Below are 22897 nucleotides of genomic sequence, written 5' to 3'. Positions count from 1 at the left end.
TAATAACATTATTAACTTTTATTTATAAAATAGTAAATTACACTAAAAACATATCACGGAATTCTTAAAACTATATTTCTTTAAAATGTAACCAATTAAATTGTAGTTCATAATTATTATTTTGAACAGTAAAATAAAATAGAGTTTGCCAATACCAAATTGTTTTAAATGTTTTAAATTGTCTGCATTTTAACATTTTAATTAATACTTCTTAGTCGTGTACAGTTTTTAATTAATTAAAACTTATCATGGAAATGATCAATTAATATTATAATGTGCTTTGATTCGTACGATAAGTTATTACACGTGTTATGAATATATTAATTTTGAAAAAAAATTGGATGAATGTACATTTTCAAAATATCATACAAATATGAAATATATTTAGAGATCATAGATTAAATAAGGACCATTAAGATAAATATATAAAAATACAGTTTATATAATATACACATGCATATATATATTTATTTATTCAACTTTTAACTTAATTCTATATATGCTATAAATATTAGGTACGTTTGAAACATTGGTATAATTTTTATAGTTTGATGTACAAACTTCAATTCTTTCATGCCAATAACTAGGAATATTATACTTTAGTTTATAAATGTTAAGAGTCTGTAACTCGTACTTTCCAATTACTTTTTCTTGTACAAGTTCATTCGTCTTGCACTTTCCAAATAATATACAAAGTAACCCATAAGATTTAAATAAGTCTGTATGTATTAGTTTGATCGTCCAAGTACACTTTTAATAGAAGTGGATCACATTCAGCACTTATAGTAAAATGTGTACTTTCATCCTTTAACCAGCTGGGTCATGTATCTTTTAAAATGTTCATATTTATAAATATTACAAAATAGTTATTTTTTTATAAAAGTTATTGAAAAAATTTCAAAGTATCGTTATTAAAAATTGAATAATTGGTTTCATATTTGTATAAAATGTAAGTTTATATAGAAAAGGATAAATTTACCCGGTAAATATTATCAAATATATTATATTTATTATAATTACAAATTATTGCCAATTTGATAAACTACGAAGACAGTATATAGCTCCACTGATTACAATAATGATTAGCAAATGGAATGTCATTGCGTTGAAAAGGTGACCTTATACTAATATATTAGTTGGCTAATTCTGCTAGTGAATACAATTAAGTTTTTTTACTCAACCAGTTGGTTGAATAATGAAAATAAAAATTTTACCATATGTGTTTAAGATGATCCTTTATATCTTACTTGATTAAAAAACTAAACTAATTAATTTTTATGTTTTTCTCCCCATAATAAAAACAAGTTATGAAATTTTTAATTTATCTTATAATTTTAAATATTGGAAGGTATAATCAAGTTATGTCATTTGGTATCTACCTTAAGTTATATTTTTTCTTTATATTTTTCTGTATCTGTCTATCTCTGTCTCCACCTAACTGTCCATCTATTTGTCACTCCATCTGTCTGTCCGTCTATCTGTCTGTCCATCTGTCTCTCTGTCTGTCTTTTTCTTTCTCTCTCAAAATCTCTCTAAATTGGTATGGTTAAAATATAAATAAATAATTGTTGTAGTTTTATGAAAGTGAAACGTGATTGTGTGGTATCAATGCGTAGTTTTAAATGAATATCAACTGCCTTTGTGTTACATATGTAATTATTTCTGGATAAAATGTCATCAACAAATTTTAATAAAGTCGATGATAATTTTTTTTTTGTTGTTTTTTTGTATTAAAGTTTCGATATACCCATGAACCTAATGTTTGAAAGAATTTTACAAAAAAAAAGTTCTACACGATTAATATCATATTATAGTTTGAAACATTTTAAAACAACGAACTTTATTATCATATAAAAATAATTTATAAATTCAATTAATACAATATAAGAATGTTTAAATTAACATAAGATATATAAAAAAAATTACCACAATAGTGTTTTGGTTTTACTGCATAGTTTTCCATATAATATATAAGTCTACGTACTTTATCAGAAACTATAATTATTATACATAATTATTCACAACTCTTATTTCATAATAAATAGAAAACTATACAAATAAAACTTTACATTTTTTTTTTTTGTAGTGTATAAATCATGTTCAATCTTTCAACTTATACCTACGTCAAATAAAAATTATCATTAAAAAATACTTTTTTTTTTCATAGCTGGTGCACGCAAACGCACAATATAATGTTAAAATACACACCCACCGTCGACGGCTCTGTAAGCATAAAAGTTGTCGGGTCTAGCCAGTCAACTGGACACGCAATAAATATTACTAGAAAAATGTCAATTTAATATTCCACGAAACGAGAAAAATTTAAAATATATAACCATTGTAAGTATATATTTTCTTCTATTCGGGGGAACCGATTTATTTTTTTTTTTTTTTTTTACGTGGAAATAAAAATGAAAAAAATTGAAAGAAAAACATTCCAACCCCATGTTAACTGTATAGTCGAGCTTCAAGATTTGATTATACACATTGTGTACAGACTTTCCACCCGCACACCGCAGAGTCTCCTCGAACAAAAACATTACACTCGTGGTGCTATTGTTTATTAACGAATGGCGACGGCGGAGCGACGGCGATCAAAAATCATTCCGTCTCGGTCAAGTGCTGTGCGCGCCCGGAAACACCGCGGCTAAAGGGTAAACGGGTGACATGGGGACGCGCGACGACAAAGACATTTATAAGAAAACATCATTTCCGTCGGGGGTACTACGCGGTATCCGACCGAACGAGGTACAAGACATCATAAATTTTGGTTGACAGATATATAATACCGACGGGAACGCATTAAAGGTTCTGGGTCAAGAGTTGGCGAAGATTAATTCGGTTATTTTTCTTTAGTCTCCCCTCATCTTACACGCATACGCACGCGCATCTCGTTTAATGTTTTACTATCGCGTTCCATGCGCGTGTGTCGAGCGGGGGCTTGCATTGTGCACGAGACAGCACACCGGTCGGACGAAGCAAATTGTTTTCAGATTTCACTGCGTGTTTCGCTTCGTTCCGACGGACTCCGATGGAAGCAACTGTCTGGTGAAAATCAGCTTTTGCGCTAAAAAACGAAATAGAGTTCATCGGATGAACCACCAGAGCACAATCTATTACAGGAGTACGTGAAAAAAAAAAAAAAAATTAGAAAATGGTGAAAAACTTAAAATTTGATTTCAGTGAAACGGATTGTTTTAAAAACATGCAATATATAATGTTACTAAGGACGAAAAACTTTTACGACACAAATAAAACTATTTACCTCAACTAGGGTAATAATTATAACAATTAATCAATTTAAATTGATCAAAATTCAACAAATTGAAATCATGTATGTTAGTTTCTCATAAACTATTTCAATGTAATTATAGAGTATTATTATTACGAGTTGTAATAATATTAGTAACAAGAAATAAAAACAAAAAAATGTTGATGACGAACGTGAATGAAAAAAAGGTTGGAAAACACTACAATAGATCATCAAAATGACTATAAACTAAATAATACATCTAACTACAATCATCGAACTATTTAGACGAATAATTCGATTTATTGGTAAATCACTGCATACTGTTTACTAATTTATAAGTTTGTATGTACCGCAATCATATTTATATACCATTATTACATATGGTTTAAATGTGTAATATACACAGAAAGAAAAACCAAAAATAAGTATAACAGATTTTTTTGTACGCGATTACTGTAACACAACTATTTACGATTGAAAATAATAATAATGGTTAATTGGATTTCAACGTAGATATTATAATCAAAAAGTATACTTTAATTCATCATCATCATTATTATTATTATCATCAGTATTATTATTTTCTTTTTTTAATTCATACATTGTATTGGACATATGAAATATTTAATAATTTGTCATTACTTTTTTGTTATATATAGTCTGGATAAGTTTTATTAATTTAAAAATGTAAATGTAATCCATAAAAATGTAATTCAAATGTCACGCACTAGTTGAATTAGTTTCAGTAAGATATGAAATTTAATTAATTGATAAAATTTACCACGAAGTAACGGAAATTAAAAAGATATACCTATCTAAAAATATATTCTACGAGTTAATTAATTCATAAACATCCATGCAGGGATTTGAATAAAATAATGATTATTATTTTTTAAATATTTATGTACTTTAGATATTTTACAGTAAGTATTAAAATTAAATATAAAATGTATAATATATGAGTTTAAAATTAAATATTCTTTATTATATAAATTAGAGAAGAATTGCTTTTATTTTTAATGCCATTCTTAATTTGCAAATAGTGAATATATATATATATATATGTTTTCAATCATTCTTTTAACAATTATATCAATTTTTTTTTTTTGTATATTTTATACATAAGTATATAAGCCGCAATTTACATTGTATAATAACGTGACGCTGTATTACGATAAAATAATAATTTTTTTTTTTATTTTATTCAAATTATTAAAACTTACCTAACGAAGTATAAACTTGATATCTTGTTAAATCCGTTAAGTACGATGCCTTTGAAACCTAAAAAAATATATAATATTGATTTAATATACTATTTAATAACTATAATGAGCTTCAATATATTGAAAATAAATTATTAATACGAGTATAACTTATGTCGTTCAATAAAAGCATGAATAAATACATAATATTATTTCCATCTATTTTAAACGATATTCAGTATTTTTACATCCTGTTTGACGATATCTGCAGCATTCATTTTGTCAATTCTATGTCAAACGTCAAAAGTGTATATTAAAAAAGTTGATATTGTCCAAAGCACTAAAGTTAGATTAGAAATAATTTTATATGGTGGTTAAGTATTCTTAAATTATCTAATTTTCCGCACAATTTTCTTAATTTTTTCTTTCGTAACCTTTTCCTGACAATAATAAACACATCAAAAATAAAATTAACGAAATCTGTCAATCCATTCACGCGTGATGGCGTGACCAAGGGAAATAGGGATTCATTTTTAGATATTACAATAATGTTGTCGTTGGCGTACTATACGTGGAAATTTAAACATCACGTTTATGCCTGTAGATATATTTGTATGCCTAATGATCAGTGTTGGAAATAGATAATCCAAAATTTATCTAGATAAATATGAAAGATAATATGTCCAAATTCATCTAGATAAAGATAATACGAGTAGATGAAAAAAATTAAAATATGGTAAATATATAGTACTTTATCGCATCAATCGTCCGTTTCAGATTGTGATCAAAGCATCTCTAATTATATTTATTTAAATTTGATAAATGAATTATTAATACACATGATACGGTTACAAATTATAAGCTTTTATTATTGCTCAATAATGTCAGCCTTCAATTCAGTAATATTTTTCCAAACATTTCGGATGTCACCTTTAGAGGAAGAAAAATCCAATCGTTGACACTTAAACTTATTTTCAGAATTAGAATAATTACCTCCGAGTCATGAATATTGTTTAAAAACGAATGCTGCAGTGTGCTTTCAAGACGACCATAAACGTCTTGAATACGGTTTACATAAATTAAACATTCAAGAAATTAAAATAATTTTTTGCCAAACGTAATACGATTCATGAAGGGCTTATCCGTTTCAATTATATGAGACGCGGCCGACGGCGGATCTTATCGCATCAAACGAATTCGATTTCCATTAAATTATTTTAAACGTATTAAAACTATAATATTATAATACCTACCGTTTTCCCGTAAAATTATCTTTGTTAATATTTTCATCGTAACGATTTTAATTCGAACCCCGGACCGTTTTACATTTTTATATTTGACCGTGGCAAACCGTTGACCGTAAAAAACGCATCGTAATGCTAGATCTGATATAAAATGAATACTAACTGTTGGGGTACATCATTGTCGATGCACATTTCTTACAACGTTTTGAAACATCGGTGAATCTGTTCACCGAGACGAATCGCAACGGATCGGCTCGTGTCACTCGAGCGGCTAGTACTACGAAGTCAACGCGTCCGGCATGTTAAAAATCGAAACGGAAATAATAATACGTAGAGATCGGGCGTGGGTCGACGAGTGCATCATTAATCATCGTACACGAGTATATTATACAATCGTTTATCATGCGCGCGTACACCGTCTGAGTATGTGGAACAGGTGGACCCTGATTGCTATTCATTTGGGGTCTGATTACTATACATACTACATATCACTATATGAACACTGTTTGAACAGGGAATTCGCAGCATCAGCAGCAACAAGCAGCTTCAGAGGTGCTCGCCACCACTGTAAACGGGTTGAACGAAACGAAAATGCATTTTTTCGCAGATCACGTTTCGTACCCGTTCGTGTGCAGTGTGTCCCGTCTTGAATGTAACACTAAATGTCTCAGACCGATGGTCTTAGATTGAAATACGATTTGCTGCAATAGCTAAACGGCACTGAAGTAAGTATTAAAGGAAATTTTCAAATTTTTAACTCATGCGCAATACAAATGTTTTTTTTTTTTTTTTTATTGCAACATTTATTTTTGTCACAGCATGTGGATAGATCGTTTTATTATAAATCATTTTGACCATAGATCTAAACATAAAATTGACTGAGTCACAGCTTTTTGATTTTACCAAAAACATAACACACTTGTATTGAATGAATTTTTTTCTAGAATTTGAAATTTGAATTAAGAATTTGAAGTAGAAAATTAAATAAAAATTACTCTGTTACATTGTTTTGATTAATATTTATTTTTTTATATGTAATAAAATGTTCAAAATTTCCTAACACAATACTAACGTAAATTACAACGTCATTGTACATTTAATTAGTAATTTTATTTTTATATTCATTTATTTATTATTTGGTATAATTTTTTTTCCGGTAATTTTCTATTAAAATTTTAAAATTTATTTAATTTTAGATAAAAAATTATTATTTTTTGTGTTTAATTAATTTGTTATGTTTTTATAAAATGGAAAAAATTAATTATTTTAAAATTTCAAAAATCTGAAACTCATTTTAGGTTTAAAACTATAGAAAATGTATTGAAATGATCTGGAATAAAATTATCTATCCATATTTGATAACAAAAATAGTATAAGTGTTGCTATTAAAAAAAAAAATAAAAATATTTGTATTACGCATGCGCATACTACAAGAGTTAAAAATTTGAAATTTTACTATAATTTGTTCTTCAGTACCTTCTAACTATTACAGAGAACCGAGAACCGTATTTCAATGGAAGATTATCGGACTGAGATATTTAGTGATAAATGTAAAATGGAACACACTGTATTAATGGATGTTACGCGCTTCTGTGTGAACAGAATTGCAAACAAACTGGTGCACAGTATCAAACGGATGATCAATTCGTGCGTCGGAATAGCTAATTTCTCTATAACATGACAATCAAACGATAAATTAATTACGGATTCGGGTTTGAAAAATAAAAATCGTTGTGCTTGGTGAGACAAATGGGTTGTTGGTACGAATAAATAGGTACGAAAAACATTGGAAAAGGGTTTTATCCGTCCCACGAATATCGCGATGTATTACGCGGTCGAAAAGTAAGCGTAAGTTGTCGAAAAATAGATACTGGTATTTGCGCCCGTACTGTTGCGCAGCAAGTCTAGATGTCATGGGTATGAAATGAAATAAAATCGACGTCGTTATTAGCGGCCCAAGTGAAAATAATATTTTGAAGAAACCAAAAACGAAATCGACCAACCTTACGTAAACGGATAAGACATGCCGAGGTTTATAAAAAGAGATTTAGACGTCTTAAACTCAGAATAATGACTTTGTTTATAGAGCAACGTGGAAGATGTACCGTTATAAATAAACTTCACATACACCATATAATAAAAAAAAAAATCGTTCCTTATTTAATCCACGTTTTTAATTAAAAAAAAAAAACAAAAAAAAATCCTATTTGAAATATTTTTAGATTTGTAATTCGAAAGCCTTTATCGCTGATCGTTGTGCTTCGTTATTTTTAACCGAACAAAAGTAGATAGCAGGTAGGTTATAAACGATTTAACATTATACGAGTTGCCTTTTGCTTTTATTTTTTATCATATTTGACCCGGTCCCGTGGTGGTCGAGATACATTTCGAGCACCACTATTCACCCGGCCACAACCCTGGACGATGTTAACACCGATCCGACCAACTCCCATGCACCTTGTACATCGGTCGGTGAAGGGGACGGAACAACCGGTGACGACGTAACCACCGGGTCATTGCTAGACCCCGAGCAACCGTCATGAGACGCATTAACATTTTGACCGGCAGCCACCAAGGATGACAGCGTGTCCTGTTGTCGTTCAACGATACCGTCATTATTCTTGTACGTCGTTTCGTACGAATGAAAACATTAATCGTAAACGGTTCAGTACGTTTAAATTGTGTACACGATTTTTCCGCCTGACGTGTTGAAACATTTTTGTTGGCCACCGGGTTCGCGCGTGGAGTGCGATTCGATGTACTTAAATACGTGTCCAACCTATGGGCGCAACTAGAGCCCAAATATTGGGGATGCTGAAATTGCTAAAAATAAAAACAGGAGTACCACATTTGAACTCTGGGGTGCTAAAAACCCTATTATACCTCCTAGTTGCGCATATGCTTCAGCCTGCAACCAAAATCGTATGAAGGCCAGAGTGTACACGGATCGAGTAAAACAAATAAAGTATGAAATACCCGATAGAACGAAAGAGAATATTCGCATATACAATAAATTCGGTTAAATAGAAATCAAGAATTACTGGGGTTATGTTAGTTGGTTAATCAGTAATAACACCGAAATATTATAACGAGGAAACGTTTTCTGTGGGCATTTTTTTTTTTTTTTTAACAGATTAGTGTGGTCCTTATTTCTTCGCACGGTGGTATGCCGCAAGCCGTTTAATTTTTTAACTGTATACGTCACATAAATCTTATGAATTCTCAGAATATTCGTGTGAATAATTGAAAATGAAAAGCAAAATTCATAAGGAAGACGTAATGACATAGTGAGAATTGTTAAAATGCCGTAAAAATAAAAGATAACAAATTCATTGGTGGTGGGACATTTCAATCGAAATACAAACCGTAATACATGTTTTGAGTGAATGACAATCGGATGACGAATTTTTTCAGAACTAGAATCACTTATAAAACGTGATCGATGAAATTATGAATTTTTTGGTGCGTGATAGTCTTTATGATCGGTATTTGAGATATTGCAATTTTAGTCTTTGGTGTTTATTTGTAAACTCAAACATAAGCTTTTTACAAACTCAATAACTTTTGTAATTGGCATTGTGGTCAGTAATATTCCCCGCACGAATCGCATTCATTTTTTCCCCTTAAGTCTGAATAACTATTGTCACTTCGACGCTGCAGATCAATAGTTACAGAACAAGCCACATTTTTTGAGGGCATAATAATATTTTGTTGGTAGTTTTTCGCGAATATTTCTGTGATGAAAAATTAGTAAACGCTTACATTAAAATATAGCAATATTAATTCAAAGATGTTCAACTTGAATCGATGGCCATCGAATTAAATAATAAACATGGTTTCGTCCATTTATATCGAATCATTTAAATTACCATGAAATAGATGTTTAGCTTTGATATTGTACACATATGCGTGTTTGAGGACGCAAGGACAATGAACATTATCCCTCATTACCAAGCCGACCGCTTATTTTAGATTCTACCTAACATTGATAGAATTATAATATTTATTTTTATTTAATAAATATACGTTTTAGTAAATAAATATATATGATACATTTTAATAATTTTACTATTTATATTTTTTGTTGTAATTGGGTAACAAACACTATTATTTTATTGTTAATAACAATATGTATCCACATAGCAGACCTCATAATCTGTTCTTATCAATGCTGAGCAAATGAATAATATTTTTCAACCCAGTTAAGTTAAAATAATTGAATTCATGTCCAATTAAGTTAATAAATAAGTTAAAAAATATCGTTAACTTATCTTCAATTAATACCCAAGTTATGTTAATTACAAAAAAAAAAAAAATGTATATTAAGCGCTTATACATATAAGTGATATATATATAAATATATATAATAACAATTTACAGCAGATCTTAATTAACATCAATGATAATTAAAAATCAGTAATTATTTAAGAATATTTTTTATTGAACTCTAATTAAAGTAGAGAAATATACATTTTTTTGAAATTTTTTTTAAGTACTAAAATATCAAATTTACGATAATTTATGTATGGTTAGTTTTTATTAATTTTTCATACAAATCACAAATAATAAATATAATTTAAAAAAATATTCTTTTTAATGTCCAACAACAGTATAAAAGCTAAAAATAATTACTGGAGCTGAAGTGTAACTATAAAATTATATAGACAATAAATGTATATATTAGATACAAAACATTAAAATAAATACACAACATTATTTAACTTTATTAAAATCCAAACAAATAAAACAATACAAAGGATAGATTAATCAAAATACCTATTGAATTTCAATAAAAGAGTCATCTCAAAATGTTGATCAGCTTTTTAATTTCTTCTCATATTCAGTAATATTTCATAATATCAATCTTATCTAATAATATTATCGATTAAGAAATAATTTTCATAATAATTGTATTATATAATGAATGATAATATGTAACTATTTACAGAGGTGGAACTATGAATTTTTACGCCCGGGGTTATTGTTAAAATTACGTCCTATCATAGACCAATAATTAAATACTCTTCTTGAGAATTTTTTTTCAAATAATTCATATACAATCATACTTATTGAGTTTTAACTTGATATCAGTATTTAACAAAGTAAAAAATATTAAATTAGTTGTAATAGTTACAAAAATTACACCCTCTAAAATTTTCACCCCGGGATGAATCATCGTTTTCCACCCCCTAGTTCCGCCTTTGCTTATTTATGTAATATAGATTTACGGTCACTTTTCATGACAATGGTAATGTAATTCATGGGGGGGCATGGCCATTTTTACTCAATATTCTCAAGACAGTTGACTACTTTATCCGAGACCGGTGGGACCCCTATTATTAGTTCTATATTAATTTATATACTATTATTCGTTTTTATTTAGTTTCTAAATTTAATTTCAAGTTGTATTTTTTTTTTTTACCAAATTGGCCATTAACAGTATTGATTATGCAACTGACTTTAAACGTTATTAGGCAAATATATCGCAACTAAATTATTACCAAACGAATTCGAGATTATTTGACATTGTTCATTATTTAAGAGAACACTACTATTAAAAATAATTTTCCTGATTCTTGTATCAAAACATTAAAAAAAAAAATGAGATCCACAACGAGGTAAATGAACTACATGATACTATCATAAAACGAATCGTAACGATTTTGTTCCTCTACCGCGCAAAGCTATCACGTCCGACGTGATACAGAATACCCCACTGCATGTAAGACACGTATTGTTTTTTCAGTTTCGTCGTTGCGCTTAAAATCGCCGTCGCAGTTAAGATATGACTTCAAATACGGAAGAAGTATGGCAATTACTGGTGTATTGTGTCATCTGTGGATGGCCAACATTCTGGAACGCGATGACAGATGGCGACTACGGCGAGTACGATTGAATTTCTCAATTCGCGCGAGATGCCGAGGATGGTCGATCTGCCCAAGTTTTCACACATACTTCACGCTTTTCCCGCTTTAGCTCGCCATGGATTCGTCATCAAAGTTGCTTTGCCGGAGCATTACAATGTGGACGGCGAGACGGTGAACAGATCCGTTCCGATCGTCTTCACTGCCTCACGGCCACAGCCGACACTGGCACGCAAACGGACGAAATATCTGCTACCGTCACCACCACCACAGGAGATTCAGTCGACCACACTCAAGTGACCATTCGTGACGTTACGTGTAGCCATTTCAAGATATCGTACGTGGACGGATGTACCCAGGCGAGCCCGGCCACTAGCGATGTCGTGTCTGGTGACGAGACCATTTACGTGAACGGATCCGCTCAGGCCGACGTGGTTATGTGCCACGTCGTGTCAGACGTCGACGTCTAGTACGTAAACGGTCCCGCACGGACGTGTAACGTGGTGGTGCAAAAAAGGGCACGGACGATGGCCGACGAAATGGCGCAATTAGCACCAACCGCCGATAGTACCTCTGGCCCCAGCACAGAACTCGGCCCGTCAAAAGCTGACACCCAGGTGAGAACGATTATAGTACCGACCGATTTAGAGCAGATTTTTAGTAGTTATTTTTCCCACGATACTTTTTTGACGTGAAAAGAGAAAAAATATCATTAAGTATCTAGAAAAACTTATAAAATGACGACAAAAATATTTTGCAGAGGAGGTCATCTTATCGATGTATATTCGTCTTTCATTAATTAGTGGCTCATCATATCAATTAATGATCATGAATGATGATAAGTATAAAACTCTATTAATCCCTTTCGCCGAACCCGGTCGACTTGTAGTTTCTTTTTTACGATCATAAATCTTATCACCACCACCACTAATCTTAGGGTGGACGCCGTTGTTACCTCACTACCATGGGGTGGTCCCAGGTACGAAAGGCAAGCAATATTTGACGCCAGAGACCTTTGTGGACGTGAAACTGATGGCATGGCAGCAATTATTTGGATGGCACGTACAGTTGCGCCCAGGGTGGTTCTGCACATACCGATGAATATAGATAAAGCCCAGGTGCGCGTTACACAATATCGTAACAATAATAATAATAATAATAATAATATAACAACGTATACAATACTTAATATTGATCCCCGGGATAGCGAAAATATTATATTTTGGTTAAAAATAGATATTAGTTATACGGGATTTTTAAATACCTACTACAAGTGATAAGAGTGATCTTATAGAAACCTGTTGCCTTACATTTAAATAAACAAATAAATACATTTTATTTTCGTTTGACTTTTCCGTGTACCGCAGTGTTTGTAGATGGCAACGGATGAGGGGTTCAGTCGAATACAGTACGAAAGTATATCGATCGATAAAAAACCAAACTGTCTGAACCTCTATCTTACAAGAATACTATTACCATTTCTACTATAAGTATTTTATCATCCGCGGACGATGTTAAAATTCTATGTTTCCACGTTATTAAAAGTACCTAAGATATTAGGTACTATAACAAGCGCGTTATAACTATAACTATAAAAAGCAAGTTCATTTCGACTTTCATTTCAGATCCCCATAGTAAATTTCCAAGCTTTTTTTTATACTAACTTGTTTCAATTGTTTTAAAAGTAATAGCGACTATTTTACGTTAACATTGTGTTATCGTTTTTAAAATGACACTCACGTACGAGGAATACCAGTTCAAACTTTAAAATCGGTGCAATTGGATAATCCATGTGAGTAAAGAACTTTCAGTGTATATGCTTATGAATCGGTGCCACGTATGCTAATTTTGTTTTTTCTTTCCTAGCGTTAAGTAGACAACAAAAAAAATCGAGCGTCTTCGTACAGAGAACAAGTACATGTATAAGACGTATTTAAATAAGATTGCTGGATATTTAGAAACAAATCATATATAAATACATCAGATTATTGAGTATACGAGTATAAGGCACAGCGTAAGCTAAATGAACGAGGAATAACATATTTTGTTATTATTACTAATAAAAAACAATTTTTTTTTCTAGATCATTTTCGTTTTACCAAAAATGCGAAAATTATAATAACTCAATTATTTGTACTTATAAAAATTTTCAATTTTGGACAAAAAATACTAACTAAAACATTTATGTTTATGAATATTACTCGATTTTTTTTTTCGTTATGTAAATGAAACATTTTTCCTATTTATTTATTTATTTATTTTTGAGTATTAAACTATTTTTGTTAAACTAATGTGGTTTGTATTTATAATTTCTATTTATTTTACTGCTGTATCTCAGATCATTTGATGGTGAACCTCTGTTATTAGTTTATACCATGAAAAATATTATGCTCTTACTAAATATTCTTCAAAATATTTATTTTTATATTTTTATAAATTCCATAAATTTGTTATCGAATATGGTATTTTATAAAATCACTTTAATGGTCTTGAATATCAAAATTAACTTAATTGGGATAAATGAAAAAAATAATACGTTAATTTCAAGTTAATCTGTAAGGAAATGTGTTAAGTTAATTTATCAGTAAAGAAATAAGTTAAATTAACTTAACTTTTAACTTAAATTTTAACTTTTTAACTCATTTATGCTCAGGCTTGGTTCTTATACATAATATATAATAGAAGTTTTACATTCAATGTACAAGAATAATGCATTTTATAAAATGTATATTTATGGATGCAAATTAACTGATAACTAATCTGACTGTTATCTATTTTCATTTCCAAATGTTGAAAAATGTGTAATTCTTATGAACAACAAGCTTAGATAATAATATAAGGGAAACTATGATAAAAAAATTAATATTAACTAATCATACATCGATTTAAGTTTCAGGTTTAAATTATTAAGAATTTTAAGTTGCAATAATTTATGATCTATTGTATCTATTGTACTTGTATCTACAAGTTTCACGCCATTTCAAAAAAAAAAAAAAAAACCTTTTCAAAATTTGAATTTATTATCTATTGTTATTAAAATAGCAAATCATATTTAATCGAATTCATCTCAGAACACTTCTCTAATTACCTATTCAAATGGAATAATAGGGTTGTATTTAAGGTCCTCGGGTAATAAACTCGACATGATAATTAAAGATTACAATCAATGTTTGCCTTTTAATTTTACGCTTAGTTAAAGGAGAATAAAAATTTAACGAATCGGATTAAACTATTCTTATTTTTCTTTCTTTAAAAATTATGAAAACGGACGCATATAGTTTGAAAGGGCATATCAATACTAGAAAACCAATAAATATTGATCATCTCCTTATTCGACCGTCGAGTACCAGAATCAATAATAAAATTAAAAATAATCGGACTAAAATAAATAAATAATTTAAATTATATATACAGGGTGTTTCTGAAATTGTTGAGGTAAAAAAAAAGTGTATACAACTAACTTCGACATGATAAATCACATCACGTCAGAACACATTAGAATCGGGAATAATATTTCTGTAAGCAATAGATTATTTATTTATATTTAAGAAGCAATAACTTCTTTTTAACTGCTATCGATTTTTTCCTTTCAAAATTAAATTTTATTGGATGACAAAAACGCATGGACGATGCCATATTTTTCTTGTACTAAGCAATGTAACTAAATAGGTACTAATGAAAACATGAACAAGTCATGGCCGGTTATGTATGATGTATCATCGTTATTAAAGTTTTGTTTTTACTCTGCCTGGCCACTGCTACCATCCGCCATTTGTACAACTTTTCAAAGTGGTAAATATTTTCTTTAATTTGCATTGACTTGACTGTTTCTATTTCAAAAATTCTATGAACAGTGTGGTTAAAAAGGCTTTGCATAGGATCCAAACATTTAGATTCAGAAATATGTAAATTATCTGGATAACATTTTTCTTCTCCTTCTAGAATACTTGCATATGGTGGGTATTTATCAATATTTTTTTCTTGGCTTCAAGTCTTATATATAGTTCCTGTGGTTTTGTTAGTTCATTTTCGATTAAAAAAGCTAGGGCTTCATTGGAAGTATATGTTACAATTCTATTATAATCTACATCATTAATTACATTTATAAATTTGGTAACTTATATTAGTGATACCAAAGAATTATTTAGAAGTAAACAAGCACTTCCTTTTCCTGACTTTTCAGGAGAGGAATAAGACTTAACAATGAGTAGTTTTTTTGTCTTTTAGTTATTTTAAAATATTCCGAAAATTATTTTATGGTCGACCCGTTTGATTTTTCTTAATGTTTTTTGATACATCATTCATAGGTTAATTAAATATTGTTTTTGGCTAAAACATATTTTTACTAAATATATGAATATTTCTATTACATTGAATTCATGTTCATGATAAAACTATCGCATAATTATTAAAGCCAGCTTTAATTTTATTTGTGTACTCAATCATCCAATTTTTCCTATCATAGTGAAATTTTAATCGTTAATTTCATAACTACAACTCCCTCGAATAAAATAAACAAAAATTAAATATTAATATTGAAAAGGTTTTTTTTACTATTTTTTAACTAGTTAATACACAGTTGAAATAGCTATGCCACGTTAATACGCAAGTATAAGTAAAAAAATGTATAAGGTTAAAATCCAAGAGTATGTACAATATTATAGAAGTATCGTGTAACAGCAATAATTAATCATTTATTAGTAGAGCGCGGATTTTTATGCAATTGCATATTTTTTTCCTATCAATATTTTTGGATTTTTGTCAGTTATTTCTACGAATCATCATAAATTGAAGCTATTGGTGAAATTTTTTTTCGCATATTTCTGCATATTTAGAGGTTATTGTATATTTTTGCATATTTTGGCAAAATTTAAAATTTATTGCATATTGAAGTGAAAATTTAAAAAAAAAAATGTATAAAATAATATTTTGTCAAAAAGAAAAATTAAAAATAAATTTCATAGTCACTAAATAATAATTTATATATATATATATATATATTTAGTTATAAAATAAATAATCGATTACGACGTAAACTTAATCGCTCTTGCTGTGTCAGTCGATTATTGACATACCATTTGCTTCAAATATACCCCAATAACTTCGGTTGACATCGAGGGTTCGTTTTCAGTCTTTAAAAATATGTTAACCGATAGCACAGCTTCACAGAAGATAAACTTGAAATGCATTTGATTATTTATTTTAATAATAAATAAAATTTTAAAAATAAATTAAGTTCAGAAAATTCCCTAAATTTTTTTGTATTAAGTATTTAAGTAATTAATTTTTTTAGGTTGAATTATAAATTTTAAATAAATAAAAAATTCTTGCATATTTTTTGCATAATTTCATGATTTTTACTGCATATTATATGGCATATTTCGATACTTTTAAGTGCATACAAATCCGCGCTCTATTTATTAGTTACATAATTTTATGTTCTAAGAATAACAACTAGCCTTAATAAATAAATCATCTTTGTATTAACTAGATTAAATCATGAAAAGCATAAATACAATATTATTAATACACTAACCTTCTGCACAATAGCCCATACTTCAGTTTTAAAAAAGAAAAATTATAACTTTCATACATGCACACCGTACAGATAGCTAAACGTAAAAGACAGAATAATGCGCGGTATATGCTTTGTTTGATATTTCTGTGTCCTTATCGTAATTGTATTGGCTTGATAAGTTGTAAAAGTTTTTCGTAATTTGATAGGTATATTGTTCAATTAGGTAATCAGTTTTATTATTTTTACATCAAATAATACAGTTATCGTACTTTTAAAAATAGGATTTTCCAAACTAATTTACAACACAGACCACTCTTCACTGTCGCGTATAAACCGCAACGACATCAACGGCCAAATTGTTTGCTACAAAAGAACGAGAAATCGATAATACACATCAACAGAACGAAGGCCTGCGACTGTGATGACCATTTATGTTCATTTTGCGTCCGACTACGAGACGTGTATCCGAACGACTCAAAAACAAAGTCGCGATCCGTGGTCAGAAATTGAAACAGACCGAATCGGTGACCGGGTAAAAATACTGAAACGTAAAGCCGTTGACGACGATTATCCACTCGGTTCAAGTTGACACAATTTCGTTCCAAGTCTAAGCACAATCTGTAGAAAGTAGAACGAAAAAAAAATAAGTATGGAATCAAACCGATTTCTCCGGAGCGCACGATCCTGGGTGACGAAGGGGCCAGATTACTGATAAACGTCATACGATCATGGCACATAGATCTTAATGGACGTTGCGATAAAAAAATTATAGGATCTATGAGATAATACCACGATGAAAACTGCGAGATGAACATTACCACTAAACGTTCAATTAAATACAAACCGTCATCTTTCCGAACGGTACGGCTATATTAGCAAACCGAACGTACGACTGTCTCTCGAGCGATTTCCCTAATATTTTAATCCCGTTGAAAACGGTAATTTCTAAATATTGTTATTTTTTTTTGTATAACTAAATAATTTCTCCACGTATAATTTTGCCCTCGTAAATCATGGAACCGGGCCTATTTTGTCAAATATTGGTTTCGCAATGCGCTAAACTTACGATATATTTACACCACCAAAACTTAAATCATAAAATAATTGCAGGAAATAAAATTAGTTCAAATCGTATTTCGAAAACGTTAAAATTAATATTAGTCCTTTTTTTAGGATTTTTTGGTGGTTTTCGCTTAAATTGGAATTTTTTTTTCGTTTTGTGTTTCATTTAATTTCAAAATTCTAATTTAGTCATAAGTTAGCTTAAGTTTCAAAGTTTTAGGAAAGCCCTGGATATTTCGCAATTAGACGTTCGAGATGCATGGTTATAAATGGCGGACAATCTGCCGGTCCACCATAAAAACACACCGCTAAACTTGAACGTAAACGATGGTTTACGATTAGTAGTAAATATAACACCTTTTGTAGTCGGTGCCATCTGTGGTACGGTTTGATATTGTGTCGTCTATTGTGCTATCGACGATCGTTAAACACACGATTTAATTTCAATGACTGCTGGTGACAAACATATAATACGAGTAATACTGTGAATATCTGCGATACACCAAAACATTTATTTCGAACAATGCGATGGTCATTATTTTAATATGTACGTAATACAATGTTTGCTTATGAAAATTTATTTTAAAACTGTATGGTATTTTATATTATTAGCAAAAATTACTCCTATTGTATTTGTACATTTTTTTTTCGTTATTATTATTTATCTTTCGCAATACTCATTGATTTCGTGATTTAAATTTCTGAAAGAACGTCGTTTAGTTATAATATTATATATACATATTTGGAATGAAACAAAATGTAAAAATTATATTGTTCATCACAGGGACATCAAACGTTCATACATGCTCAACCTTTTGAAGACGAAAATAATAATTACAAGGAGTACCTATATCATATTAAAGACAGTAAATAGTCTGCATGTTCAATTTAATCGTATTGATGTAAAGTTCAAAGACAAAGGCATAATAAAAAAAAAAAAAAAAAAAAAAAAAAGGACAATAGTCATCTTACAAATATATTTTCCAAACACCATTAAAACACACGAATATAGTATACAGCAATAATGAATTATTACGAAAACGCTGAGAGTGATGTTTGGCCATGTAGTTATACTCAATCGCGATATTATTGTACTGCTATCCTAAAGTTCTATGAAGTTTGCCTAACCTAATCACTTAACTATACCTGTATTTTCCGTAATAGAAACAATACATAAAGTTGTAAGATAACAATAACAAAAATAAGTATGTTCAAAAATAAAAATAATAGTTTATAACACTACTACTATAGGGCCTACAGTAAGTTTTTATTGAACCATGCACGGTTTAAATTATTTTATAATGATAATAATAATCGTATATTACGAGTAATGATTTCATTGGCCATTATTAATAAACAGCAATATATTAAGCTTACTTATAATTTTTAGTGTAAATTAAAATTAATCATATTTCTGTTTCGTGCGCACTGAAGTGAGAGTGTGTAACCCTATGACTTATTGAATGTATATTTTTAATATAAAATAAGATTTACGAGTCATGCACGTATGCACGTGTGTATGTATGTGTGTGTGTGTAAAACTGATGAACAATTTAAGTTAGATTTGAATACGCATTTTGTATTTTTTAGAAAAAAAAGCTTTCCGAATATTTATAAACGTGAGCTATGCTGGGAATGTGCACTTTACGGGTGAAAGTAAATAATTATGATTAAACTTGAAATTCCTAATTATTTTCATCCGACTGTGTTTTTAAAAGGTTATTTCTGAATAATTATTTATATACCTAAATTATGAAATATACAGCAGTGATAGTAGATTATGAATTTAACATAATTTCCAACCCACGATGTCAGTCAGTTCTGTGTGGGAAATACTACTTTGGTGCACTTCTTCCGTTTCACACAAACACAACATAAAATTTATACATTTAGAATGTCTCTATCGTATACTAATACATCAGGGGTATATCCAAATCAAAATAGCTGGTCGGGGGTGATTTTTAATATTTTAAAAAGTGCTGCATTTAAGGTAACACGCTACCCTGTTTGCAGTATGATTTAAAATATATTTTACTATTTCAATGTATTATATGTTATATTTATATTTGTTTTAAGTATATAATCTCACATATTTTCAGTATACCTAAAAAAAAAAAAAAAAGGTCTAGTTATAGTTGCCTCCATCCCTTTCTTTCAAAATTCGACTCTGAAGTTTATTATAGACATATTGTATGTTAAATTTCGATAACAAGATGACTGAAAGTTATATTCTGTCATGATATGTCATGATAATACTCATCGTAATATCAAACCTACGATCGTGAAAACATAGTAATATATTGGCACAGATCTTCTCATTGCGTAATAATATTAATATTTTTTGAATCGTATATCACCTGTTACGGTTATGGTTGTATGCGAATACTGTCACATTTTTTCTCATATTGTTAACGGCTTTTGCAATTCTTTATTACACCTACGTCGTATCGTATATAACTTAGTACATATACGTCAACAGAACACAAAAATACACAATCGATTAACATAATAATAACATAACAACGGTAATACACAATAGTTTTTTTATTATTTTTTTTTCTAACAACTAAAAGGTGGGCAATAGTAAGCGTAGAATAACAATGATAGTATGCTAGAGTGTTGACGATTGAAGGAAAATAGAAAAAATTACATATACACTTGTTGGTACTGTAATTATAAGAACAACACGATCTTAAGTAATACTACGGATTTACTGACGATGTTATGAACATTGTTAAGTTAGGTTATAATAACATTTTTTCCGAGGGACATCCCTTGTATAATATTTCGGGATGTAAAAATACATTTAAATTTAAATAGAGTATTTTAAACGAGTTTTATTTGAAAAGTAAAATACATAGTTACTGATATTTTTTAGTTTTAGTTTTAGCGTACCTAATAGAAAGTAAATTTCGGCCTAAGGGGACTATTGAAGTTAAAGAATGGTCAGTATAATAATAATATATTCTATTCAAAGAGTATCGTTTATTTGATGGACATGATGGACACGGTGTCTAAATATTATTTGGATCACGGTGTAAGACTAGTTTATTTTTTCTGAATCACTACATTCTCCGTTTTAATATGTGCTACGAGTAAATCAAACACTTATATCTCCGACCGAATGTAAATAGTGTTGACTGACGGTACACAGCACACTGTGTGAGAAAAATAAGTAGTGTGAAACGATTTCCCAGATTATATGAGAGTTGATATTCGAGTGAGTTTATCGCCTTTAGCGCTCCAGGCTAGACGAGATACATAAATCATATAATATAATAATACCAAATCCGTTTTTAATGGTTTACGGGAAGCGAATGATGATACTCATATTGACACTGACGTTGGAGTATCGAGAAATTACAAACAAATAATGCAAGTACACGGGATCGACGTTTTTATTTTTCAATTCCGAAATTAATATAAATATTTTTTTTTATTATTTTAAGATGTTTCACTTTATACAGCTCGTACAAACGTTGATTCACTACGTTGTCAAGACCTAGTCGTAATTTAAAACACCATATTTATAGAACGTTTGAAAGGACAAAAATATCAAACCCTTAACAGAATTCATCGCTTCAACCAGCTTACTTACTACTAGTTCGTGAAATAAATTGTTTCATTACCATAAAAAAAAATCGATTCCCTATGTGATAAGAAAAAGAAAAGCACAAAAACTCGGTCGCACAACTTTCAACTATACGGGAACTTCTTAAGTGTTGGAAAAAAAGTTCGGTCACTGTTCAAACACAATTGATTTAATACAATCAAAATAAATTCCACCAAATTAAATAGATCGTTATCAAAATATTTGTGTATTATTACTACAACGTAATGAGATCATTAACGATTATTTCACGAGTTTAAAACGTTTTGGGATGCAAAATTAATTTTGCGTTCACAATGAACACCAATAATTTATTTGGCGATTTTATGGGAAAGAATGTTAATTGTGGATACTTTGTAAGATATACCTTCGTGCTGATAAAACAATATTAATATATATCAATTAATATAATTTATCGAACTAATATTTTAATTTTTAAAATGCAGAACTTTTTGTGATTTCGATAATTTTTTCAAATAATTTAAGTACATGCACCTATTTGAATATATTAATAAATATTCAATAAATCTGAAATTTTAATTTCGATAAAAATAATAAAAATAAAAACTCAACAGAAAAATGTTTACTGATTTAACTGTTTGTTTCATATTAATATATTTGGTTAGTTGAATAAATATATAAAGCATTTTATTTTATTATATCACATTTTTATATTATTTTTTTTTTTTTTTTTTTTAATAATTCATTGTTCCCAAAATGTTTGATATTTAATTTTTTATTGCAACTTGTAATCATATTTTGTCTAAGACGGTACGAAAACTATAGCTCAAAAAAACTATTTTAATATTATTGGTCAAGGGTGAGTCATCGGGATGTTTTTTTTTTTTATATATTTTGAGATGTAATTGATTTTAATGGACAGTTTTTTACAATGTATTGTTTTTATAATCATTATTGCGATGATACAATAAGATAAATATTTCACTGTTGGTATTGTATTGTTCGGAACCACTGGCCGTAAATTATATATTATAATAAACTTAATGTATAGACACTCTTTTAATTCTGGTTGTATTTGTTATTATTATTATTATTATTATTATTTTAATTTTATAACCATAGATAAATCCAAAGAAGATTAGTTTTATTTATAAATTCTAAGTACTCGTATATTCTGATTTTA

At 29.3% G+C, this 22897-nt stretch overlaps 1 protein-coding gene across 3 annotated transcripts in view; it reads right to left on the bottom strand.

Moving 5' to 3' along the window:
• The window catches only part of LOC112693812 (BAI1-associated protein 3), a 219213-nt gene that overhangs the window by 183243 nt on the left and 13073 nt on the right, over positions 1-22897 (bottom strand). For all 3 annotated transcript variants that reach the window (XM_025569040.1, XM_025569043.1, XM_025569044.1), the window contains exon 2: positions 4477-4534. The gene's annotated coding sequence lies outside the window, so the exon portion shown is untranslated. The remainder of the gene's footprint in view (positions 1-4476; positions 4535-22897) is intronic.

This window comes from Sipha flava, unplaced genomic scaffold, assembly GCF_003268045.1.
Source record: "Sipha flava isolate LNK unplaced genomic scaffold, YSA_version1 118_pilon_pilon, whole genome shotgun sequence".
Lineage (NCBI taxonomy): Eukaryota > Metazoa > Arthropoda > Insecta > Hemiptera > Aphididae > Sipha > Sipha flava.
Note: the sequence above shows the minus strand (reverse complement) of the source record. Positions and strands in the feature narration are given on the sequence as shown.